This window comes from Capricornis sumatraensis, unplaced genomic scaffold, assembly GCF_032405125.1.
Source record: "Capricornis sumatraensis isolate serow.1 unplaced genomic scaffold, serow.2 scaffold7, whole genome shotgun sequence".
In the NCBI taxonomy this organism is placed as follows: Eukaryota; Metazoa; Chordata; class Mammalia; order Artiodactyla; family Bovidae; genus Capricornis; species Capricornis sumatraensis.
In genome coordinates, this window is record NW_027184618.1 from 3307842 (window position 1) to 3322064 (window position 14223).

Here is a 14223-nt window from a genome sequence, read left to right on the forward strand (position 1 = left end):
AAGAGTACCCCAGATGTCTCAGTCCATTCCAGAGGAACCTCTTTGCCCTGCACTGGCTCATCTTTCACGCCGAGGATCGACTCACACCACGGTGGCGCGTGACACAGCCCTGTGGCAAAGCCTCGAGGGAAAGCCTCGAGGGAAAACCACAGATCCTTTGATCCACGCGACGGGAAGCGTGACATTGCTGCTACAGCCTGGAAGGAAAGCGCACGTGCATGCCCGCACTCGAGACGAGGCCTGACTCCCCTGGGGAGACTCCAGAAGTACCCAAAGATCCATGTCAGCCCCTGAGAGGAATCCTCGGTTCCGGCCCTGACTCCACACAAAGTTTTTGGACCCGGTATCAACGGGAGAGGAATCCCGAGAGGCCACATAGCAACTCGCATTGGGACTGACCTTTCCTGAGGCCACCAGGGCGGGTCCCTGAGGTCGCCACTGTAACTCGAGAACACCTGCCGCAACTCGAGAAAATCCAGGAAGTTCTCCCTTCCAGGCGAGATGAGACCTCTTTCCGATGAGGCGTCTGGAGACTAATGACACCTAACCTCTGGAACGTCGAAAGGGTCTTTCACACCCTTGCTGCAACTCAAGAAGTTCACCGCCATACCCGTCTCCACTCCAGTGGAAGAACGATGGTCCCGCCTACAAACAGAGGAGCCCCGTTTCCCCCTCGTAGCTCGAGATGAGGGATCATTTCCCTGCTTTCAACAGGTAAGAATTCCCGTCGTTCCCGTCGCATCTCAAGAGGAGGCACTTTCAACAGGAACGGCTAGAGGAACTCCATGGTCGTACCACCATTCCAAGAGTCCCCCAGATGTCTCAGTGCATTCCAGAGGAACCTTTTTGCCCTGCACTGGCTCATCTTTCACGCCGAGGATCGACTCACACCACGGTGGCACGTGGGACAGCCCTGTGGGAAAGCCTCCAGGGAAACCCACAGATCCTTTGATCCACGCGACGGGAAGCGTGACATTGCTGCTACAGCCTGGAAGGAAAGCGCACGTGCATGGCCCCACTCGAGACGAGGCCTGACTCCCCTGGGGAGACTCCAGAAGTACCCAAAGATCCATGTCAGCCCCTGAGAGGAATCCTCGGTTCCGGCCCTGACACCACACAAGGTTTTTGGCCCCGTTATCGACGGGAGAGGAATACCGAGAGGCCCCCTAGCAACTCGCATGGGGACTGGCCTCTCCTGAGGCCACCAGGGCGGGTCCCTGTGGTCCCCGTCGTAACTCGAGAACACCTGCCGCAACTCGAGAAAATCCAGGAAGTTCTCCCTTCCAGGCGAGATGAGGCCTATTTCCGATGAGGCGTCTGGAGACGAATGACACCTAACCTCTGGAACTTCGAAAGGGTCTTTCACACCCTTGCTGCAACTCAAGAAGTTCACCGCCATACCCGTCTCCACTCCAGTGGAAGCACGATGGTCCCGCCTACAAACAGAGGAGCCCCGTTTCCCCCTCGTAGCTCGAGATGAGGGATCATTTCCCTGCTTTCAACAGGAAAGACTTCCCGGCGTTCCCGTCGCATCTCAAGAGGAGGCACTCTCACCTGGATCGGCGAGAGGAACTCCGTGGTCGTACCACCATTCCAAGAGTCCCCCAGATGTCTCAGTCCATTCCAGAGGAACCTCTTTGCCCTGCACTGGCTCATCTTTCACGCCGAGGATCGACTCACACCACGGTGGCGCGTGACACAGCCCTGTGGCAAAGCCTCGAGGGAAAGCCTCGAGGGAAAACCACAGATCCTTTGATCCACGCGACGGGAAGCGTGACATTGCTGCTACAGCCTGGAAGGAAAGCGCACGTGCATGCCCGCACTCGAGACGAGGCCTGACTCCCCTGGGGAGACTCCAGAAGTACCCAAAGATCCATGTCAGCCCCTGAGAGGAATCCTCGGTTCCGGCCCTGATTCCACACAAAGTTTTTGGACCCGGTATCAACGGGAGAGAAATCCCGAGAGGCCACATAGCAACTCGCATTGGGACTGCCCTTTCCTGAGGCCACCAGGGCGGGTCCCTGAGGTCCCCGTTGTAACTCGAGAACACCTGCCGCAACTCGAGAAAATCCAGGAAGTTCTCCCTTCCAGGCGAGATGAGACCTCTTTCCGATGAGGCGTCTGGAGACTAATGACACCTAACCTCTGGAACGTCGAAAGGGTCTTTCACAGCCTTGCTGCAACTCAAGAAGTTCACCGCCATACCCGTCTCGACTCGAGAGGAAGCACGATGGTCCCGCCCACATCCAGAGGAGCCCCGTTTCCCCCTCGTAGCTCGAGATGAGGGATCCTTTCCCTGCTTTCAACAGGAAAGAATTCCCGGCGTTCCCGTCGCATCTCAAGAGGAGGCACTCTCAACAGGAACGGCTAGAGGAAGTCCATGGTCGTACCACCTTTCCAAGAGTCCCCCAGATGTCTCAGTCCATTCCAGAGGAACCTCTTTGCCCTTCACTGGCTCATCTTTCACGCCGAGGATCGACTCACACCACGGTGGCACGTGGGACAGCCCTGTGGGAAAGCCTCGAGGGAAAGCCTCGAGTGAAAACCACAGATACTTTGATCCACGCGACGGGAAGCGTGACATTGCTGCTACAGCCTGGAAGGAAAGCGCACGTGCATGCCCCCACTCGAGACGAGGCCTGACTCCCCTGGGGAGACTCCAGAAGTACCCAAAGATCCATGTCAGCCCCTGAGAGGAATCCTCGGTTCCGGCCCTGACTCCACACAAGGATTTTGGCCCCGGTATCGACGGGAGAGGAATCCCGAGAGGCCCCCTAGCAACTCGCATGGGGACTGGCCTCTCCTGAGGCCACCAGGGCGGGTCCCTGAGGTCCCCGTCGTAACTCGAGAACACCTGCCGCAACTCGAGAAAATCCAGGAAGTTCTACCTTCCAGGCGAGATGAGGCCTATTTCCGATGAGGCGTCTGGAGACGAATGACACCTAACCTCTGGAACTTCGAAAGGGTCTTTCACACCCTTGCTGCAACTCAAGAAGTTCACCGCCATACCCGTCTCCACTCGAGAGGAAGCACGATGGTCCCGCCCACATCCAGAGGAGCCCCGTTTCCCCCTCGGAGCTCGAGATGAGGGATCGTTTCCCTGCTTTCAACGGGAAAGAATTCCCAGCGTCCCCGTCGCATCTCAAGAGGAGGCACTCTCAACAGGAAATGCGAGAGGAACTCCATGGTCGTACCACCATTCCAAGAGTCCCCCAGATGTCTCAGTCCATTCCAGAGGAACCTCTTTGCCCTGCACTGGCTCATCTTTCACGCCGAGGATCGACTCACACCACGGTGGCACGTGGGACAGCCCTGTGGGAAAGCCTCGAGGGAAAGCCTAGAGGGAAAACCACAGATCCTTTGATCCACGCCACGGAAAGCATGACATTGCTGCTACAGCCTGGAAGTAAAGCGCACGTGCATGCCCCCAATCGAGACGAGGCCTGACTCCCCTGGGGAGACTCCAGAAGTACCCAAAGATCCATGTCAGCCCCTGAGAGGAATCCTCGGTTCCGGCCCTGACTCCACACAAGGTTTTTGGCCCCGGTATCGACGGGAGAGGAATCCCGAGAGGCCCCCTAGCAACTCGCATGGGGACTGGCCTCTCCTGAGGCCACCAGGGCGGGTCCCTGAGGTCCCCGTCGTAACTCGAGAACACCTGCCGCAACTCGAGAAAATCCAGGAAGTTCTCCCTTCCAGGCGAGATGAGGCCTATTTCCGATGAGGCGTCTGGAGACTAATGACACCTAACCTCTGGAACTTCGAAAGGGTCTTTCACACCCTTGCTGCAACTCAAGAAGTTCACCGCCATACCCGTCTCCACTCGAGAGGAAGCACGATGGTCCCGCCCACATCCAGAGGAGCCCCGTTTCCCCCTCGGAGCTCGAGATGAGGGATCCTTTCCCTGCTTTCAACGGGAAAGAATTCCCGGCGTTCCCGTCGCATCTCAAGAGGAGGCAGTCTCAACAGGAAAGGGGAGAGGAACTCCATGGTCGTACCACCTTTCCAAGAGTCCCCCAGATGTCTCAGTCCATTCCAGAGGAACCTCTTTGCCCTGCACTGGCTCATCTTTCACGCCGAGGATCGACTCACACCACGGTGGCACGTGGGACAGCCCTGTGGGAAAGCCTCGAGGGAAAGCCTCGAGGGAAAACCACAGATCCTTTGATCCACGCGACGGGAAGCGTGACATTGCTGCTACAGCCTGGAAGGAAAGCGCACGTGCATGCCCCCACTCGAGACGAGGCCTGACTCCGCTGGGGAGACTCCAGAAGTACCCAAAGATCCATGTCAGCCCCTGAGAGGAATCCTCGGTTCTGGCCCTTACTCCACACAAGGTTTTTGGTCCCGGTATCGACGGGAGAGAAATCCCGAGTGGCCCCCTAGCAACTCGCATGGGGACTGGCCTCTCCTGAGGCCACCAGGGCGGGTCCCTGAGGTCCCCGTCGTAACTCGGGATAACCTGCCGCAACTCGAGAAAATCCAGGAAGTTCTCCCTTCCAGGCGAGATGAGGCCTATTTCCGATGAGGCGTCTGGAGACTAATGACACCTAACCTCTGGAACTTCGAAAGGGTCTTTCACACCCTTGCTGCAACTCAAGAAGTTCACCGCCATACCCGTCTCCACTCGAGAGGAAGCACGATGGTCCCGCCCACATCCAGAGGAGCCCCGTTTCCCCCTCGGAGCTCGAGATGAGGGATCCTTTCCCTGCTTTCAACGGGAAAGAATTCCCGGCGATCCCGTCGCATCTCAAGAGGAGGCACTCTCCACAGGAAAGCCGAGAGGAACTCCATGGTCGTACCACCATTCCAAGAGTCCCCCAGATGTCTCAGTCCATTCCAGAGGAACCTCTTTGCCCTGCACTGGCTCATCTTTCACGCCGAGGATCGACTCACACCACGGTGGCACGTGGGACAGCCCTGTGGGAAATCCTCGAGGGAAAGCCTCGAGGGAAAACCACAGATCCTTTGATCCACGCGACGGGAAGCGTGACATTGCTGCTACAGCCTGGAAGGAAAGCGCACGTGCATGCCCCCACTCGAGACGAGGCCTGACTCCCCTGGGTAGACTCCAGAAGTACCCAAAGATCCATGTCAGCCCCTGAGAGGAATCCTCGGTTCCGGCCCTGACTCCAAAAAATTCTTTTGGCCCCGGTATCGACGGGAGAGGAATCCCGAGAGGCCCCCTAGCAACTCGCATGGGGACTGGCCTCTCCTGAGGCCACCAGGGCGGGTCCCTGAGGTCCTCGTCGTAACTCGAGAACACCTGCCGCAACTCGAGAAAATCCAGGAAGTTCTCCCTTCCAGGCGAGATGAGGCCTATTTCCGATGAGGCGTCTGGAGACTAATGACACCTAACATCTGGAACTTCGAAAGGGTCTTTCACACCCTTGCTGCAACTCAAGAAGTTCACCGCCATACCCGTCTCCACTCGAGAGGAAGCACGATGGTCCCGCCCACATCCAGAGGAGCCCCGTTTCCCCCTCGTAGCTCGAGATGAGGGATCCTTTCCCTGCTTTCAACGGGAAAGAATTCCCGGCGTTCCCGTCGCATCTCAAGAGGAGGCACTCTCAACAGGAAAGTCGAGAGGAACTCCATGGTCGTACCACCATTCCAAGAGTCCCCCAGATGTCTCAGTCCATTCCAGAGGAACCTCTTTGCCCTGCACTGGCTCATCTTTCACGCCGAGGATCGACTCACACCACGGTGGCACGTGGGACAGCCCTGTGGGAAAACCTCGAGGGAAAGCCTCGAGGGAAAACCACAGACCCTTTGATCCACGCGACGGGAAGCGTGACATTGCTGCTACAGCCTGGAAGGAAAGCGCACGTGCATGCCCCCACTCTAGACGAGGCCTGTCTCCCCTGGCGAGACTCCAGAAGTACCCAAAGATCCATATCAGCCCCTGAGAGGAATCCTCGGTTCCGGCCCTGACTCCACACAAGGTTTTTGGCCCCGGTATCGACGGGAGAGGAATCCCGAGAGGCCCCCTAGCAACTCGCATGGGGACTGGCCTCTCCTGAGGCCACCAGGGCGGGTCCCTGAGTTCCCCGTGTTAACTCTGGATAACCTGCCGCAACTCGAGAAAATCCAGGAAGTTCTCCCTTCCAGGCGAGATGAGGCCTATTTCCGATGAGGCGTCTGGACACTAATGACACCTAACCTCTGGAACTTCGAAAGGGTCTTTCACACCCTTGCTGCAACTCAAGAAGTTCACCGCCATACCCGTCTCCACTCGAGAGGAAGCACGATGGTCCCGCCCACATCCAGAGGAGCCCCGTTTCCCCCTCGGAGCTCGAGATGAGGGATCCTTTCCCTGCTTTCAACGGGAAAGAATTCCCGGCGTTCCCGTCGCATCTCAAGAGGAGGCACTCTCAACAGGAAAGGCGAGAGGAACTCCATGGTCGTACCACCATTCCAAGAGACCCCCAGATGTCTCAGTCCATTCCAGAGGAAACTCTTTGCCCTGCACTGGCTCATCTTTCACGCCGAGGATCGACTCACACCACGGTGGCACGTGGGACAGCCCTGTGGGAAATCCTCGAGGGAAAGCCTCGAGGGAAAACCACAGCCCCTTTGATCCACGCGACGGGAAGCGTGACATTGCTGCTACAGCCTGGAAGGAAAGCGCACGTGCATGCCCCCACTCGAGACGAGGCCTGTCTCCCCTGGCGAGACTCCAGAAGTACCCAAAGATCCATGTCAGCCCCTGAGAGGAATCCTCGGATCCGGCCCTGACTCCACACAAGGTTTTTGGCCCCAGTATCGATGGGAGAGGAATCCCGAGTGGCCCCCTAGCAACTCGCATGGGGACTGGCCTCTCCTGAGGCCACCAGGGCGGGTCCCTGAGGTCCCCGTCGTAACTCGGGAACACCTGCCGCAACTCGAGAAAATCCAGGAAGTTCTCCCTTCCAGGCGAGATGAGGCCTATTTCCGATGAGGCGTCTGGAGACTAATGACACCTAACCTCTGGAACTTCGAAAGGGTCTTTCACACCCTTGCTGCAACTCAAGAAGTTCACCGCCATACCCGTCTCCACACGAGAGGAAGCACGATGGTCCCGCCCACATACAGAGGAGCCCCGTTTGCCCCTCGTAGCTCGAGATGAGGGATCATTTCCCTGCTTTCAACGGGAAAGAATTCCCGGCGTTCCCGTCGCATCTCAAGAGGAGGCACTCTCAACAGGAAAGGCGAGAGGAACTCCATGGTCGTACCACCATTCCAAGAGTCCCCCAGATGTCTCAGTCCATTCCAGAGGAACCTCTTTGCCCTGCACTGGCTCATCTTTCACGCCGAGGATCGACTCACACCACGGTGGCACGTGGGACAGCCCTGTGGGAAAGCCTCGAGGGAAAGCCTCGAGGGAAAACCACAGATCCTTTGATCCACGCGACGGGAAGCGTGACATTGCTGCTACAGCCTGGAAGGAAAGCGCACGTGCATGCCCCCACTCGAGACGAGGCCTGACTCCGCTGGGGAGACTCCAAGAGTACCCAAAGATCCATGTCAGCCCCTGAGAGGAATCCTCGGTTCCGGCCCTGACTCCACACAAGGTTTTTGGCCCCGGTATCGATGGGATAGGAATCCCGAGAGGCCCCCTAGTAACTCGCATGGGGACTGGCCTCTCCTGAGGCCACCAGGGCGGGTCCCTGAGGTCCCCGTCGTAAGTCGAGAACACCTGACGCAACTCGAGAAAATCCAGGAAGTTCTACCTTCCAGGCGAGATGAGGCCTATTTCCGATGAGGCGTCAGGAGACGAATGACACCTAACCTCTGGAACTTCGAAGGGTCTTTCACACCCTTGCTGCAACTCACGAAGTTCACCGCCATACCCGTGTCCACTCGAGAGGAAGCATGATGGTCCCGCCCACATCCAGAGGAGCCCCGTTTCCCCCTCGTAGCTCGAGATGAGGGATCCTTTCCGTGCTTTCAACGGGAAAGAATTCCCGGCGTTCCCATCGCATCTCAAGAGGAGGCACTCTCAACTGGAAAGGCGAGAGGAACTCCATGGTCGTACCACCATTCCAAGAGTCCCGCAGATGTCTCAGTCCATTCCAGAGGAACCTCTTTGCCCTGCACTGGCTCATCTTTCACGCCGAGGATCGACTCACACCACGGTGGCACGTGGGACAGCCCTGTGGGAAAGCCTCGAGGGAAAGCCTCGAGGGAAAACCACAGATCCTTTGATCCACGCGACGGGAAGAGTGACATTGCTGCTACAGCCTGGAAGGAAAGCGCACGTGCATGCCCCCACTCGAGACGAGGCCTGACTCCGCTGGGCAGACTCCAGAAGTACCCAAAGATCCATGTCAGCCCCTGAGAGGAATCCTCGGTTCTGACCCTTACTCCACACAAGGTTTTTGGTCCCGGTATCGACGGGAGAGAAATCCCGAGAGGCCCCCTAGCAACTCGCATGGGAACTGGCCTCTCCTGAGGCCACCAGGGCGGGTCCCTGAGGTCCCCGTCGTAACTCGGGAACACCTGCCGCAACTCGAGAAAATCCAGGAAGTTCTCCCTTCCAGGCGAGATGAGGCCTATTTCCGATGAGGCGTCTGGAGACTAATGAAACCTAACCTCTGGAACTTCGAAAGGGTCTTTCACACCGTTGCTGCAACTCAAGAAGTTCACCGCCATACCCGTCTCCACTGGAGAGGAAGCACGATGGTTCCGCCCACATCCAGAAGAGCCCCGTTTCCCCCTCGGAGCTCTAGATGAGGGATCCTTTCCTTGCTTTCAACGGGAAAGAATTCCCGGCGATCCCGTCGAATCTCAAGAGGAGGCACTCTCCACAGGAAAGCCGAGAGGAACTCCATGGTCGTACCACCATTCCAAGAGTCCCCCAGATGTCTCAGTCCATTCCAGAGGAACCTCTTTGCCCTGCACTGGCTCATCTTTCACGCCGAGGATCGACTCACACCACGGTGGCACGTGGGACAGCCCTTTAGGAAAGCCTCGAAGGAAAGCCTCGAGGGAAAACCACAGATACTTTGATCCACGCGACGGGAAGCGTGACATTGCTGCTAAAGCCTGGAAGGAAAGCGCACGTGCATGCCCCCACTCGAGACGAGGCCTGACTCCGCAGGGGAGACTCCAGAAGTACCCAAAGATCCATGTCAGCCCCTGAGAGGAATCCTCGGTTCCGGCCCTGACTCCACACAAGGTTTTTGGCCCCGGTATCGACGGGAGAGGAATCCCGAGAGGCACCCTAGCAACTCGAATGGGGACTGGCCTCTCCTGAGGCCACCAGGGCGGGTCCCTGAGGTCCCCGTCGTAACTCGGGAACACCTGCCGCAACTCGAGAAAATCCAGGAAGTTCTCCCTTCCAGGCGAGATGAGGCCTATTTCCGATGAGGCGTCTGGAGACTAATGACACCTAACCTCTGGAACTTCGAAAGGGTCTTTCACACCCTTACTGCAACTCAAGAAGTTCACCGCCATACCCGTCTCCACTCGAGAGGAAGCACGATGGTCCCGCCCACATCCAGAGGAGCCCCGTTTCCCCCTCGGAGCTCGAGATGAGGGATCCTTGACCTGCTTTCAACGCGAAAGAATTCCCGGTGTTCTCGTCGCATCTGAAGAGGAGGCACTCTCAACAGGAAAGGCGAGAGGAACTCCATGGTCGTACCACCATTCCAAGAATCCCCCAGATGTCTCAGTCCATTCCAGAGGAACCTCTTTGCCCTGCACTGGCTCATCTTTCACGCCGAGGATCGACTCACACCACGGTGGCACGTGGGACAGCCCTGTGGGAAAGCCTCGAGGGAAAGCCTCGAGGGAAAACCACAGATCCTTTGATCCACGCTACGGGAAGCGTGACATTTCTGCTACAGCCTGGAAGGAAAGCGCACGTGCATGCCCCCACTCGAGACGAGGCCTGACTCCCCTGGGGAGACTCCAGAAGTACCCAAAGATACATGTCAGCCCCTGAGAGGAATCCTCGGTTCCGGCCCTGACTCCACACAAGGTTTTTGGCCCCGGTATCGACGGGAGAGGAATCCCGAGAGGCCCCCTAGCAACTCGCATGGGGACTGGCCTCTCCTGAGGCCACCAGGGCGGGTCCCTGAGGTCCCCGTCGTAACTCGAGAACACCTGCCGCAACTCGAGAAAATCCAGGAAGTTCTCCCTTCCAGGCGAGATGAGGCCTATTTCCGATGAGGCGTCTGGACACTAATGACACCTAACCTCTGGAACTTCGAAAGGGTCTTTCACACCCTTGCTGCAACTCAAGAAGTTCACCGCCATACCCGTCTCCACTCGAGAGGAAGCACGATGGTCCCGCCCACATCCAGAGGAGCCCCGTTTCCCCCTCGGAGCTCGAGATGAGGGATCCTTTCCCTGCTTTCAACGGGAAAGAATTCCCGGCGTTCCCGTCGCATCTCAAGAGGAGGCACTCTCAACAGGAAAGGCGAGAGGAACTCCATGGTCGTACCACCATTCCAAGAGACCCCCAGATGTCTCAGTCCATTCCAGAGGAAACTCTTTGCCCTGCACTGGCTCATCTTTCACGCCGAGGATCGACTCACACCACGGTGGCACGTGGGACAGCCCTGTGGGAAAGCCTCGAGGGAAAGCCTCGAGGGAAAACCACAGCCCCTTTGATCCACGCGACGGGAAGCGTGACATTGCTGCTACAGCCTGGAAGGAAAGCGCACGTGCATGCCCCCACTCGAGACGAGGCCTGTCTCCCCTGGCGAGACTCCAGAAGTACCCAAAGATCCATGTCAGCCCCTGAGAGGAATCCTCGGATCCGGCCCTGACTCCACACAAGGTTTTTGGCCCCAGTATCGACGGGAGAGGAATCCCGAGTGGCCCCCTAGCAACTCGCATGGGGACTGGCCTCTCCTGAGGCCACCAGGGCGGGTCCCTGAGGTCCCCGTCGTAACTCGGGAACACCTGCCGCAACTCGAGAAAATCCAGGAAGTTCTCCCTTCCAGGCGAGATGAGGCCTATTTCCGATGAGGCGTCTGGAGACTAATGACACCTAACCTCTGGAACTTCGAAAGGGTCTTTCACACCCTTGCTGCAACTCAAGAAGTTCACCGCCATACCCGTGTCCACTCGAGAGGAAGCATGATGGTCCCGCCCACATACAGAGGAGCCCCGTTTCCCCCTCGTAGCTCGAGATGAGGGATCCTTTCCCTGCTTTCAACGGGAAAGAATTCCCGGCGTTCCCATCGCATCTTAAGAGGAGGCACTCTCAACTGGAAAGCCGAGAGGAACTCCATGGTCGTACCACCATTCCAAGAGTCCCGCAGATGTCTCAGTCCATTCCAGAGGAACCTCTTTGCCCTGCACTGGCTCATCTTTCACGCCGAGGATCGACTCACACCACGGTGGCACGTGGGACAGCCCTGTGGGAAAGCCTCGAGGGAAAGCCTCGAGGGAAAACCACAGATCCTTTGATCCACGCGACGGGAAGCGTGACATTGCTGCTACAGCCTGGAAGGAAAGCGCACGTGCATGCCCCCACTCGAGACGAGGCCTGACTCCGCTGGGGAGACTCCAGAAGTACCCAAAGATCCATGTCAGCCCCTGAGAGGAATCCTCGGTTCTGGCCCTTACTCCACACAAGGTTTTTGGTCCCGGTATCGACGGGAGAGAAATCCCGAGAGGCCCCCCAGCAACTCGCATGGGGACTGGCCTCTCCTGAGGCCACCAGGGCGGGTCCCTGAGGTCCCCGTCGTAACTCGGGATAACCTGCCGCAACTCGAGAAAATCCAGGAAGTTCTCCCTTCCAGGCGAGATGAGGCCTATTTCCGATGAGGCGTCTGGAGACTAATGACACCTAACCTCTGGAACTTCGAAAGGGTCTTTCACACCCTTGCTGCAACTCAAGAAATTCACCGCCATACCCGTCTCCACTCGAGAGGAAGCACGATGGTCCCGCCCACATCCAGAGGAGCCCCGTTTCCCCCTCGGAGCTCGAGATGAGGGATCCTTTCCCTGCTTTCAACGGGAAAGAATTCCCGGGGATCCCGTCGCATCTCAAGAGGAGGCACTCTCCACAGGAAAGCCGAGAGGAACTCCATGGTCGTACCACCATTCCAAGAGTCCCCCAGATGTCTCAGTCCATTCCAGAGGAACCTCTTTGCCCTGCACTGGCTCATCTTTCACGCCGAGGATCGACTCACACCACGGTGGCACGTGGGACAGCCCTGTGGGAAAGCCTCGAGGGAAAGCCTCGAGGGAAAACCACAGATCCTTTGATCCACGCGACGGGAAGTGTGACATTGCTGCTACAGCCTGGAAGGAAAGCGCACGTGCATGCCCCCACTCGAGACGAGGCCTGACTCCCCTGGGTAGACTCCAGAAGTACCCAAAGATCCATGTCAGCCCCTGAGAGGAATCCTCGGTTCCGGCCCTGACTCCAAAAAATTCTTTTGGCCCCGGTATCGACGGGAGAGGAATCCCGAGAGGCCCCCTAGCAACTCGCATGGGGACTGGCCTCTCCTGAGGCCACCAGGGCGGGTCCCTGAGGTCCTCGTCGTAACTCGAGAACACCTGCCGCAACTCGAGAAAATCCAGGAAGTTCTCCCTTCCAGGCGAGATGAGGCCTATTTCCGATGAGGCGTCTGGAGACTAATGACACCTAACATCTGGAACTTCGAAAGGGTCTTTCACACCCTTGCTGCAACTCAAAAAGTTCACCGCCATACCCGTCTCCACTCGAGAGGAAGCACGATGGTCCCGCCCACATCCAGAGGAGCCCCGTTTCCCCCTCGTAGCTCGAGATGAGGGATCCTTTCCCTGCTTTCAACGGGAAAGAATTCCCGGCGTTCCCGTCGCATCTCAAGAGGAGGCACTCTCAACAGGAAAGTCCAGAGGAACTCCATGGTCGTACCACCATTCCAAGAGTCCCCCAGATGTCTCAGTCCATTCCAGAGGAAACTCTTTGCCCTGCACTGGCTCATCTTTCACGCCGAGGATCGACTCACACCACGGTGGCACGTGGGACAGCCCTGTGGGAAAACCTCGAGGGAAAGCCTCGAGGGAAAACCACAGACCCTTTGATCCACGCGACGGGAAGCGTGACATTGCTGCTACAGCCTGGAAGGAAAGCGCACGTGCATGCCCCCAATCGAGACGAGGCCTGTCTCCCCTGGCGAGACTCCAGAAGTAAGCAAAGATCCATGTCAGCCCCTGAGAGGAATCCTCGGATCCGGCCCTGACTCCACACAAGGTTTTTGGCCCCAGTATCGACGGGAGAGGAATCCCGAGTGGCCCCCTAGCAACTCGCATGGGGACTGGCCTCTCCTGAGGCCACCAGGGCGGGTCCCTGAGGTCCCCGTCGTAACTCGGGAACACCTGCCGCAACTCGAGAAAATCCAGGAAGTTCTCCCTTCCAGGCGAGATGAGGCCTATTTCCGATGAGGCGTCTGGAGACTAATGACACCTAACCTCTGGAACTTCGAAAGGGTCTTTCACACCCTTGCTGCAACTCAAGAAGTTCACCGCCATACCCGTGTCCACTCGAGAGGAAGCATGATGGTCCCGCCCACATACAGAGGAGCCCCGTTTCCCCCTCGTAGCTCGAGATGAGGGATCCTTTCCCTGCTTTCAACGGGAAAGAATTCCCGGCGTTCCCATCGCATCTTAAGAGGAGGCACTCTCAACTGGAAAGCCGAGAGGAACTCCATGGTCGTACCACCATTCCAAGAGTCCCGCAGATGTCTCAGTCCATTCCAGAGGAACCTCTTTGCCCTGCACTGGCTCATCTTTCACGCCGAGGATCGACTCACACCACGGTGGCACGTGGGACAGCCCTGTGGGAAAGCCTCGAGGGAAAGCCTCGAGGGAAAACCACAGATCCTTTGATCCACGCGACGGGAAGCGTGACATTGCTGCTACAGCCTGGAAGGAAAGCGCACGTGCATGCCCCCACTCGAGACGAGGCCTGACTCCGCTGGGGAGACTCCAGAAGTACCCAAAGATCCATGTCAGCCCCTGAGAGGAATCCTCGGTTCTGGCCCTTACTCCACACAAGGTTTTTGGTCCCGGTATCGACGGGAGAGAAATCCCGAGAGGCCCCCTAGCAACTCGAATGGGGACTGGCCTCTCCTGAGGCCACCAGGGCGGGTCCCTGAGGTCCCCGTCGTAACTCGGGATAACCTGCCGCAACTCGAGAAAATCCAGGAAGTTCTCCCTTCCAGGCGAGATGAGGCCTATTTCCGATGAGGCGTCTGGAGACTAATGACACCTAACCTCTGGAACTTCGAAAGGGTC